We start from the raw sequence: 12,000 nt of genomic DNA on the forward strand, positions 1-12,000 counted from the left end.
GGGTTAAAACATAGTTTAACTGCCTGTCTGCAAGTTCTAACGCCCTTCTGGTTCCATATTACGCGAAGTAAGGATCTCCTTTTGTCCATTAAGGTTGGGCAAATACAAATAATATGGATTAAATCTTCAGGTCCTGCACTGCAGAGTCGGCAGGTTTTATCATCCCGATTCCTTTTCCATGGGGCCAAATGAGGGCGGATTGGTACTATACCGAGACGCAGCTTTAAAAAAATGTCTTTGGTCTTCTGTTTGAGTCCATGTACGCTTGGGTCTTTAATATTTTGTAATCGTTTAGGACTGTCCATCCATGTGCCCTTTTTGCTAGAGTTTCCTTGTCTTCTAATAGCGATGTTATTTTTGTAACCTTTGTTACTAGCTTTTTAAAACTTTTGTGATCTACTGGAGTATTCCAGAGGTTAGTCAGTTCAAGACTTTCTAATGATTCCGTCAAATACTTCCTTGCATAAGATCGTTCTCGTCGCTGCAGCTCGATCCAGAGGTGGGCACTTAAGGTGCCCTGCTCTGCGTTTCTGATCTTGTGGCAACATTTTATGAAGCTACCCCTTCTTTCCACTGTCTGTTTTTGAACCCCGAACTCCAGACGGATTTGGGCAGGAGATACGTGGCTAGGTAGCCGAAAGATGGTTCTGTACGTTTTACTGATCACTTTGTCGAGGGTAAGTGCGTCTTTTCCGAGAGTTGACTCACTCCCGTATGTTAGCGTCGGTTGAAGGCGAGCTCTCAGTACTTGGAGAAGCGGGTCGAGGGAATAGTCTGGCAATATTTTCTTCAAGGGGGTCATTGCGAGATAGGTCATGGTGCCTTTTCGATGTAATGTCTCTATTTGCGTTTTAGACGAGCCTCTGCTGTCTACTAGGACTCCCAGGTATTTGTAGCACGCTACATGGTCCAGTTTGCGTCCGTCCAAGTACCAGATATTTTTTCTGACCTTCTTATAGTTCACCGCCATAGTTTTTGTTTTCTTTAGGTTGATTTTTAATCCATTGCGCTGTGAAAATGAGCTGGTGGTGTTTAGAAGATGCTGAAGGCAAGTGGGAGTACGACTTATTAGTACCAGGTTGTCAGCATAGAGGAGATTGGACAGTATGATGTCTCCCAACCGTGGGGCATGCGATTTTGTGCTGTCCAGTTCCCCTGGGAGGTCTGCCAGAAAAAGATTAAACAAGGTAGGGGCTAGGACGCACCCTTGCTTCAATCCTTTGAAGGTGTTAATTCGCCTGGAGAGGTGCGTCCCGTCTCCCAGCTTAATCTTGACCCAGGTGTTGGTATGAAGTAAAATTAGCTGCTTCAGGAGGGGTTGCGGTATCCCCCATTTTTCAAGCTTTCGCCAAAGTTTGCCTCGGTCCACATGGTCGAAGGCTGAGCTGTAATCGATAAAACATAGAAACAGCGAGCTCTTTCCTGCTTTGGCCGCGTCTGTCAGCAAAGATAGCGTCATGAGATTGGTGGTAGTTCCTTGTCCTCTGCAAAACCCTGTTTGATTTGCAACGATTATGTGTTTTGACGCCGCCCAAGATGTCAATTCATCCAATATAATGCCAGCATAATACTTCGCTTCTATGTCTAGTAGAGCGATCAATCGATAATTGGAAGGATCACTCCTGTCTCCCTGCTTGTAAATTGGGCTTATGGTTGGTCCTTGCCAGGATTCCGGGCAGGTTTCTAATTCCTGTATGCCAACAAAGAGTGGTGCTAGTGTGCTACTCCAGAAATCAATATCGTATTTAAATATTATTGGCGGTATCCCATTTGGCCCTGGTGCACCTTCCGATTTCCCCTTCCTTATTTGCGTTTTTATCCGATCCACTGTTATGTTGATTTTTTCCCCTATGAAACTTGTTGGTGTGGCGTTGTCATTTGCCCCGTCGTTCTTCTTACGGTCATTTTTTCCCATTGTACTTTCCGTGGGGTTTCCAGACCCTTGTTCTTTCTTCTCTTTTTCGTTGTCCTTCTTTTTATTTTCTGTTTCTTGAGTTAACAGAACTATGGGGTTAGCTTCGTCGGTTAGGTTAAAGTGATTGTGCAAATACTCAGCCCAAGCTGCCTCTGATATGTATGAGTTTATTCCTTGATGGCCTGGCCGCTGCAAACTGTGAATTGTTTGCCAAAATTTAGCGCTGTTTTTTAGTTTCGAGTCGTACTTTATTTTTGCCCAAAGTTCGTCGTTCGCCTGTCTTTTGATTTCCCAAGTTGCCTTTCTTAGGCTTGCTTTTAAACCGCGGAGAGCATCCTGCAAAGGCTCTTTTTTAGGCTGTGTACGGAGTTGGTTCAAAGTTTGCTTTATGTTCCGTTTGAGTCTTTTTATCTCCAGCGTGTTTATCTTTTTCGATGTAGACTTGGGAAGTTTGCACTTGGATAGCCTTGGTTTTGTTGCATATTTGATCCCAAGAGTCTTTGTGTACCACTCCCAGGCCTCTATTGGGTTTACAGCCAATTTGCCCTGAACCAAGAGCTCCTTCGCATGTAAAGACAGTTCTTTGATGTTATCTTGTTTATATTTTATGCGTTTGAAGTCTGATGTATATTCGGACGTAGCGCATGCCCTGACTTCCGTGGGGTTCTCTCTGATTATCCTTAGTACGATTTCTTGTGGTAGATGGTCACTTTGGTCACTAACACCCAGCTTAAATGATTTGATGATGTCAAATAGAGGGAGAGTTGCAAATGTATAGTCTAGGTAGGAGGAACTTGTTGCCGTGTGGTAGGTTGATGCTGGCGGGGTGTCTTCTTTGTACCGGCCGTTCAGCGCCCTTAGATTTAATTGCTCTAATTCTTTTAGGAGTTGGTTCGAACACTTGGTTTGTTTACACCTATGAACATTACATGTGTGCGGAGACATGCAGTGTGTGTACACACACCATCCGGGTACGCCTTCCCCAACACAGAAGATGATCCTTGATACTGCAATTGTGCATAACATATGCTGCATGGTCAAGGACCATCACGGTCACACCCCGCCGCGCGCATGTGCGCACTACCGCGACGGTGCATCTTTTGAAAATCATCACTCACTGGCATTGCAATGGCAGAGCACGCATTCCGCGGGGCGGGGCAGGCTAACACATACATTTGAATGTGCAAGTGGAAATGGCAGTTGGTACCCCCTTACAGTCACATTGCAGCACGCACCGCAGACCGCCGGCCCTGGCCATCACCTCGACCTGCTGCTGCTGAGCTATCCAACAACTGCTGCCTGCACCCATCACCTCGACCTGCTGCTGCTGCTGAGCTATCCAACAACTGCTGCCTGCACCCATCACCTCGACCTGCTGCTGCTGAGCTATCCAACAACTGCTGCTGTTGTGCCACAGTCCTGGACCTTGCCATGCCGAGAGTGCGAGAGATCCGGTCTCGTCCCTTCACTGCAGTGGAGCTGGATGTCCTTGTGGACGGTGTGCTCCGCCAATATAACTGGCTCTACGGTGCCCCCGGACAGGTGGTAAGTGCAGTGGGGGACATGTTGTTGTGCATGAGGTGGTCACTGACTCCTGGCTTCTGCTATCTTGGCGGTGTGCTGTGGGACCTTCACATGTGTTGTACTGTGCATGGCTGCTGAAAGATACGTGTTGCTATGTTTGTGAATGTCCAACTGTCCACTGACGTTCCCCTCTTATCTCCCATCATGGTAGGTCAAGCTGCACCTTCGCAAGGTCGTGTGGAGGACCATAGCACGTGATGTACGGGCAGTGGGGGTGTGCAATAGACAACACACACACTGCCACAAGCGCTGGGATGACATCTCCAGGCTCAGCAAGAATGTGGCGGAGATGACACTGGGGCTGATTCCAAGATCAACCCGGCTTGCACGACGCACCATGACCCCTCTAATGCACCGTATCATAGCTGTGACGCATCCTGACCTGTCCGCCCGGCTGAGAGGGGATCAGCAGCAAACTAGCGGTAAGCAGACTGAATGTGTCTGACTTGTGAGTGCATGCATGTATTGCTGCTCAGACACAGTAGTGACATCTGTGGTGCGTATGTTTTGCTGCAATTGCATGTTGGTGCCATTAGCGGAGTGAGCGTTAGCATCCATGTCCGCCAGGTGGACATACCAGTTGCAGTTGCTAGAAGCAGCCACAGGCAGCAAGGCAGGGCGCGGAGGGCACAGACACCATCCCCTAGGACAAGGAAATCTTTCACCGAACACGACATCAGCTACCCTGGAGTTGACACACAGGATCCTCAAGGGGTGTTGGGGGACAGGGATTCACATGTAACACAGGCATCCCCCTCAAAAGGACAAGGACACTACAAAGGAAAGGGCACCTCCAAAGGCCAGGGACACTCCCAAGGACAAGGACACCTCAAAGGAAAGGGCTCCTCCCAAGGCCAGGTACACTCCCAAGGACAAGGACACTACAAAGGAAAGGGCACCTCCCAAGGCCAGGGACACTCCCAAGGACAAGGACACTACAAAGGAAACGCCCCTCCCAAGGCCAGGGACACTCCCAAGGACAATGACACTACAAAGGAAAGGGCACCTTCCAAGGCCAGGGACTTTCCCAAGGACAAGGACACTTCAAAGGAAAGGGCACCTTCCAAGGCCAGGGACACTCCCAAGGACAAGGACACCTCAAAGGACAGGGAACCTCCCAAGGCCAGGGACACTCCCAAGGACAAGGACACCTCACAGGACAGGGCACCTCCCAAGTCAAGGGACACTCCCAAGGACAAGGACACCTCACAGGACAGGGCACCACCCAAGTCCAGGGACACTCCCAGGGACAAGGACACTTCAAAGGACAGGTACACTACAATGGACAGGGACACTACAAAGGACAAGCCAACTCCCATGGACAGAGCACCGCCCACGGATGAGGCACATTCCATAGACAGGACACCTCCTACGGCCAAGGCACCTCCCAGGGCCAAGGGTTTTCCCATGGACACGAGCTCCACCAAGGCAAGGCATACATCACCCCTGCGTACCCTGAGGCTGGTGTTGGTGAAGGAACATAAAACACGTGTCAGCGGTGGAGTCCCCCCATACCTCTACTCCCATCCACAGCCCGCGGAAGGAGTACACTGTTGCTGCATCACCCATTACACATGATGCAGAGGGCAGAAGGCAGGGACACAGCAAACGTCAAGCAGGGTCCAGCACGTCCCCAGAGAGCAGAACCCCACCAGCACATGATCCACCTTTGATGGGTGATGTTTCTGATGAGGCCACACCACTTACCAGTCCAGTCATGTCCAGTGTGCCCCTACATATCCCAAGGAAACGGAGACACACAGCAGTGACACCTGACCACCCCAATGTCGCGCCAGTACAGCTGTCACCAGCTCCCAGAGCCACCCTGCCTCCTGGCCCATACAGCCCTGTGGCTCATCATTTCAGTGGTCCTAGTGGGTCAGCTGCAGTTCACTCTCATGTGTCAGATAGTGGCACTGTGTCTGTTGTTCGCTGTCATGCCTCATGTAGTAGCACTGTGTCAGTTGTACCCTCTCCTGTTTCAGGTACTGCCACTGTGTGTGTCCGCCACTCTCATGTCTCAGATGCTGGCATGGTATTTGTTGGTCACTGTACAGGGACATGTCCTGGCAGTGTGTCTGGGTCTATTGTTATTGTTATTGTTATTTTAATTTTATACCGCGCCTAATCACCTGCAGGTCTCTAAGCGCCCGGAAAGATGGTACAGAACAATAACATAACAGGGTCAGAACAAAAGATCGCATTGGATTAAGCCATGCTCAGGCTTCTCCTGAACAGTAGCGTTTTCAGACTCTTTCGAAATTTTAAGAGGTTTCCTTCCTCACGTAGCCCTCCAGGCAAGTTGTTCCACAGCTGGGGAACCAATACCGAGAAGGCTCTGCCTCCCTTCGTCACTAGCCTGTACCGAGAGCAGGTCAACAACTGCAAGTCCGAGGACCGAAGTGATCTCGTCGGGCAGTACAGTTGTAGACGCTCCTTGATATAGGCCGGAGCCTTACCATAGATGGCCTTATGGGCTGTACACAGACTCTTGAATTCCACTCTCTCTTTAATTGGAAGCCAATGTAGGTTTTGTAGTAGAGGAGTGGCTCTAGACCTCCTAGGGAGTCTAAAGATCAGTCGGGCAGCATCATTCATCAGAACCTGAAGCCTATTAGTAAGGGTTTTCGGTAGGCCAAGATAGAGGGCATTCCCATAATCGATTCTGGAAATGATAGTGGCAGTTACTATTGAACGCATCATGGGCTCTGAAAGGATAGGGGATAACTTCCGCAGTTGCCGGATGATATTAGTACAGCTGCCTACCACCGACGCGATCTGAGGCGCCATCGATAGGTCAGCATCCAGCCGAATCCCCAAGCTTTTTACAACCAGGCTTGGTTTTGGGGCCGGGCCCAACTCCATGGGCCAGTAGAGGTCACTCCAAGGTGAGAGGGTGGATGGTATAACCAGGATCTCAGTTTTGTCAGGATTGACTTTTAAAAGGTTATCTGTCATCCATCGTACCGTGAACCTCAAGATGTTCTGGGATTGGAGTTGTGCAGCTGTGGTGTCATTTATACTTAGCAGCAACTGCGTATCGTCCGCATAGTTGAAGACTTTACAGTCCATCGCAGCCAGCGCAGCGATCAGTGGTTGCAGGTATAGGTTAAATAGAAGTGGGGACAGGGCCGACCCCTGCGGTACTCCACACTCTAAAACCCCTACCTCAGATGTTTCGTCCCCCAGTTGTATCCTTTGGGTCCTACCTGTAAGGAAGGATTCCAACCACTGCAACGCCGAACCCTTAATCCCAAAGCTCTTCAATCTGTCCAAGAGCAGGGTGTGGCTGACAGTATCGAACGCCGCTGATAGATCTAATAAAATCAGGGCGCTCGCTTTCTTACAGTCAGCCCTACCTCTTAGTTCGTCCAGCACTGAGAGCATCACCAACTCGGTGCTGTGATGTGCTCGAAAACCTGCCTGTCTATCATGGAGTAGATGGTGAGATTCCAGATAGCAGGACAGGGACTGAAGAACGTGTTGCTCAAGAATTTTTGAGAGAAAGGGCAGCTGGGAGATGGGTCTGTAATTCTTCAACACAGCGGGATCCGACCCCAGCTTTTTCAATAAGGGTCTTACCCGCGCCTCCTTAAGTTCACTCGGCAGGTATCCCATGTCCAGCGATCTATTGAGGAGAGAGATGATATATTCCTCTAATAAGGGACGCGCAATGCGAAAGATCTCAGGTGGACATGGATCAGCTGGGGAGCCAGATTTAATTTTACACATCAGCTGTTCCAAGGTTAGTGTATCCATCTGTGGGAACACTTTAAGAGAACAATCGCTCGCCTTATTAAATATTAAGGCAATTGCAGTCCCTGTTGCCGCCACATTCTCTATCTCCTGGACAATGATCTTCACCTTCTCCAGGAAATAGGTCTGGAAGGTATTACAGTCAAAAGGGGGCTTAACATTATCAGGCTTCTTACTCAGCTCAGCCAAGATTTTAAAGGTTTCTTTCTGGATATTAGTGGCCTTACTTAGGCGCGACTCAAGATAGTCCGCTTTAGCTTGAATCATAAGTTTTTTGTATTGGTGGAGAGAGGTCTTATAGGTATCCCTATCAGTATCCTGCTTGGATTTCCTCCACAGCCTTTCTAATCTCCTTAACTTTGTTTTGGTTTCCCTTAGGAGCGGAGTAAACCAGGGAGCTTTCCCTGAGCCCTTAATTTGCTGTGTTTTCACTGGCGCTATCTGATCGATGGCCCGAGTCAAACATCTTGTTAGATCAGAGTAGTCTCGGTCCAAATCACCATCTGGCTCTAAAACCTGGGGAGGTTCCAAATGTGCCTCAGTCAGGGCTCTCAGATTGACTTCAATCCATTTCCGGGTTTTCCTGAAGCCAAGTGAGTCTATGGCTCATGTGTCAGTCACTAGAGCTGTGGCTGTGTCTCACACTCCTGTATCTGGGTCTATGGCTCATGTGTCAGTCACTAGAGATGTGGCTGTGTCTCACACTCCTGTATCTGGTGCTGGCAGTGTGTCTGGGTCTATGGCTCATGTGTCAGTCACTACATCTGTGGCTGTCTCTCACACTCCTGTTTCTGGTGCTGGCAGTGTGTCTGGGTCTATGGCTCTTGTGTCAGTCACTAGAGCTGTGGCTGTGTCTCACACTCCTGTTTCTGGTGCTGGTGCTGGCAGTGTGTCTGGGTCTATGGCTCATGTGTCAGTCACTAGAGCTGTGGCTGTGTCTCACACTCCTGTTTCTGGTGCTGGCAGTGTGTCTGGGTCTATGGCTCATGTGTCAGTCACTAGAGCTGTGGCTGTGTCTCACACTCCTGTTTCTGGTGCTGGCAGTGTGTCCGAGGCGACTAGGTCAAGCAATCCACCAGATTCTGTGCTGTGAGGTGTAGCTCCCATCACTCACATGTAATTGGACTTGGTGTCAAGATTGTCCATTGTAACCACCCTTGCATAATTAATGTCCATGGATTGGGGAGCTTGACCCACGTACTTGTGTTGCCTCAGATGTACTTGTTCTGTTCTGAACACTGCCCTGTTGCTGTTCTGATACTGCATTGTGCCCTCTCATGTGCTGCCTCTGATGTACCTGTGCCTTGCCATGGACTGTTGATGCACTTAACCCCTCTCATGTGCTGCCTCTGATGTATCTGCTCTGTTCTCTGCCATGGACTGTTGATGCACCTAGCCCCTCTCATGTGCTGCCTCTGATGTACCTGCTCTGTTATAGACACTGCCCTGTTGCTGTTCTGATACTGCATTGTGCCTGCTCATGTGCTGCTTCAGATGTACCTGCTCTGTTCTCTGCCATGGACTGTTGATGCACTTAGCCCCTCTCATGTGCTGCCTCTGATGTACCTGCTCTGTTATGGACACTGCCCTGTTGCTGTTCTGATACTGCATTGTGCCCTCTCGTGTGCTGCCTCTGATGTACCTGCTCTGTTATGGACACTGCCCTGTTGCTGTTCTGATACTGCATTGTGCCCTCTCATGTGCTGCTTCAGATGTACCTGCTCTGTTCTACCCAGTGCCCATGCTCCTGGCTACTCTAGGATAGAACCCCTATCATGTGCAATAAAGCAAGTTAATCGTGTGTAGTGGTCTGTCTTTGTCATTCCTGGTTGTCTCCTTGCATTGTTGATATATTGGTGCTATCGTAAATGCTGTTTCCCCAACATGACCCTCCCCCCCCCCCCCCACGTCACGGCCCCGGAAGGTACTCCCCTTCTGACAGCAATTGGTGTGTTAGCGTACCTGCATAGTCGTCGGCGACGGTCCAGGACTTGCTGGTGGTGAAGCAGGAACAGTATAGGAAATGCGTGTAGCGCTGGGTCCATGATGGCGATCTGCCTGTGGTGGGTATCTCTGCAATGTTTTGCCTCTCCGCTGTGGTGAATCCGCCGTGTTCAGGCAGGTTGTTTTTCCGCAGCGGTTTGATGTGTGTTTTCTGCCATAGTGATTTAGAGGACGGTCGGAGACGTCATTCCGTACGGCGGTGTCTTTGGATTAGTTAGGTCTGTCGCGGGGTCGGGTGTATTTCCGCGGCGGTGCGTGCTCTTCCGCGGCGTACGGACATTTGACAGTGCTTCCCATCCTAATATGGCGGATGGACTGGCCGCGGGTGGCGGACTGTAGAAAGGCATTTTCCGCCTACTCCAGGACGGCAGTCGGCCTTCCGTCCGCCATCGTAATCGACCCCTAAATTTGGTGTGTTCCCGGCACTTTTTCATTCGATCTTTTCCAGCCTGTTTGGTGGATTTCCCTTACTGCTGGCATACTAGCAAAATAAAGATTTATGATAGATTTATGTTATCCAGGTAGGGGGGTGCAGAATGCCTCCTTCCCAGCGAGGACCTTGTTGTCCAACCTCTGAAAGGTGGCAGGGGCATTCTTTAAGCCAAGGGGTATCACCCTAAACTGGAAGTGGCCCTTCTGGGTTTGAGAATGCAGATCTCTCTTTTGCCCCACTCAGTCAGAGCAATATGCCTGTATCATGATGTCAGGTAAAAAGTATTGAGACACTTGGTAGTGCACAGCCTGTATATGAGCTCATCAGCTCGGGGATGGAGCGTGTGCCCGTCTTCCTGATGGACTTGAGGCCCCTGTAGTCCACACAGAACCTAAGTCTGGAGTGGCTCCTAATGGGGGAACCTTGAGTATTAGCGCAGACCCGGACCAGGGACTGTTAGCAGACTCAATCACCCCTAATGCCAGCATCTTGGAAACCTCCTCCTTGATACTGGCCCTCACCTTGTCTGACAATCTGTAAATCTTATTTTTAACAGGCGGACCGTCTCCAGGGTCGATGTCATGGACGCACAGGTGTGTGAGTCCATCAGGGAGGCAGAACAGAGAGACAAATTTGCCCAGCAACTGGCGACAGTCACTCTGCTACTCATGGGTCATGGTAGGGGAGAGGTTAACACCCTCCTCTGACCCATCGTGCTCGTGTGCAGACAGGAGGTCAGGGAGAGGCTCACCCTCCTCTTCCATTCCTTCATCTGTCACCAGAGCATGCTCCAAGACCTCTCACAGTGTGGTTTGGGGTAGTTCACATGGAGCACCCTTAAAGGGTTTCTAGCAGTCTTGAGATCCACCAAGTCGGTGGACTCCCTCTACCGCTGCTTCCTATCATATGGGCTTGTCCAGTAATCCTGGAGAGCTATAGGCTCCACAGGATCCATGACCCACACCTGTCACAAGGATTCTGCTCCTACACAGAACTGTGCATAGAGACTTGGAACCTCAGTGAATTAGGGTGTACCAAAACTCACCTTAGTATCCAAAATCCCCTACCAGACTAGCAATCAGTGTCTCATTGGTTCTTCCATGACCCCAATGATTAGACAACCCAGAACATGAACTTAGAACACCTCAGGAAACGTGGAACACATGAACACTCTTTCGTTATACTCTCATACCAGTCCACAACAAGGAGTAAATGAAGACACGTGCAAGTTTGAAATATTTATTTCTAATGCCGTGTTCTCAGGCGCAGTATCTCAGCTAATACAAGCAGACATATTATAAGCAACAAGGTTATCAGCATAGTTACTATTCCATAAAATACAAAGGGAGAAAGCATGTTAAAATGCTAAAGGGAAGAAGGCTAAATTGCACCTAAATCTTACTAAAGCGGTCTACAGCTCCAACTAGGATAACACCTGTACCACCTCCATCAGGTACCTCAGGCCTGCAGCCAGCAGACGTAACAAGTATGTACCTGATAGGGCAGGGTTCCATGGTGTATCTGGACCACATGGTGGGTAGAGGCAAGGTGCAGCCCTATCACCCCAGGCCAAGATTTAAACTATACTGGCCTGGCAACCCACAAAACACAGATTGGTGAGGACCTTCCTGGGTTTCACAGGATACTGTATGAGGTTTGTCAAGAGATATGGCACCATTGTTGCCCCTGGACAGAGCGAACTTCAAAGAAGTAGCCAAGACAGGTTATCAGCACAAAGGGCTGCCATAAAGGCTTAGTTACCCTTAATGATGACATGTGTACAGTACTGATACTCAAGGTTCCTGAGTTCTCTAGAGAGTTCATAGAGCAGACAGATGCTTCAGAGCATAGCATAGGGGCTGTCTTAGCACAGTTAAATGAGGAGGGCCTAGACCAACCGGTAGCCTTCATTAGAAGGAGGTTCCTTCCACTGGAACAGAGGTGGAATGTGATTGAAAGGGAGGCCTTTGCTGTGGTCTGGGTACTGAAGAAGCGGAGACCACACCTGTTTGGGACTCATTCCAGATTCAGACAGATCACAGGTCCCTCAGATGTATCATGCAAATGAGGGGTGAAAATATCAAGCTGTTGAAGTAGTCCATCTCCCTACAGAGAATGTTTTTTCAGTGGAAAATTGCCCTGAGTCAGACCAAAGCCGGTGGTCTATCCAGATTATTCTGCCGTAGTGATGAAAACTGCCAAGGGGTTGAGTAGTTCTCCCCACTTTCAGCTGCTGCTGTGCTGCAGAAGGACTGACACTCTGCTAAACTGCACTCTACTGAATTAACTCTGCCTGAACTGTACTCTA

Source organism: Lissotriton helveticus, chromosome 5_1 (genome assembly GCF_964261635.1).
Source record: "Lissotriton helveticus chromosome 5_1, aLisHel1.1, whole genome shotgun sequence".
In the NCBI taxonomy this organism is placed as follows: domain Eukaryota; kingdom Metazoa; phylum Chordata; class Amphibia; order Caudata; family Salamandridae; genus Lissotriton; species Lissotriton helveticus.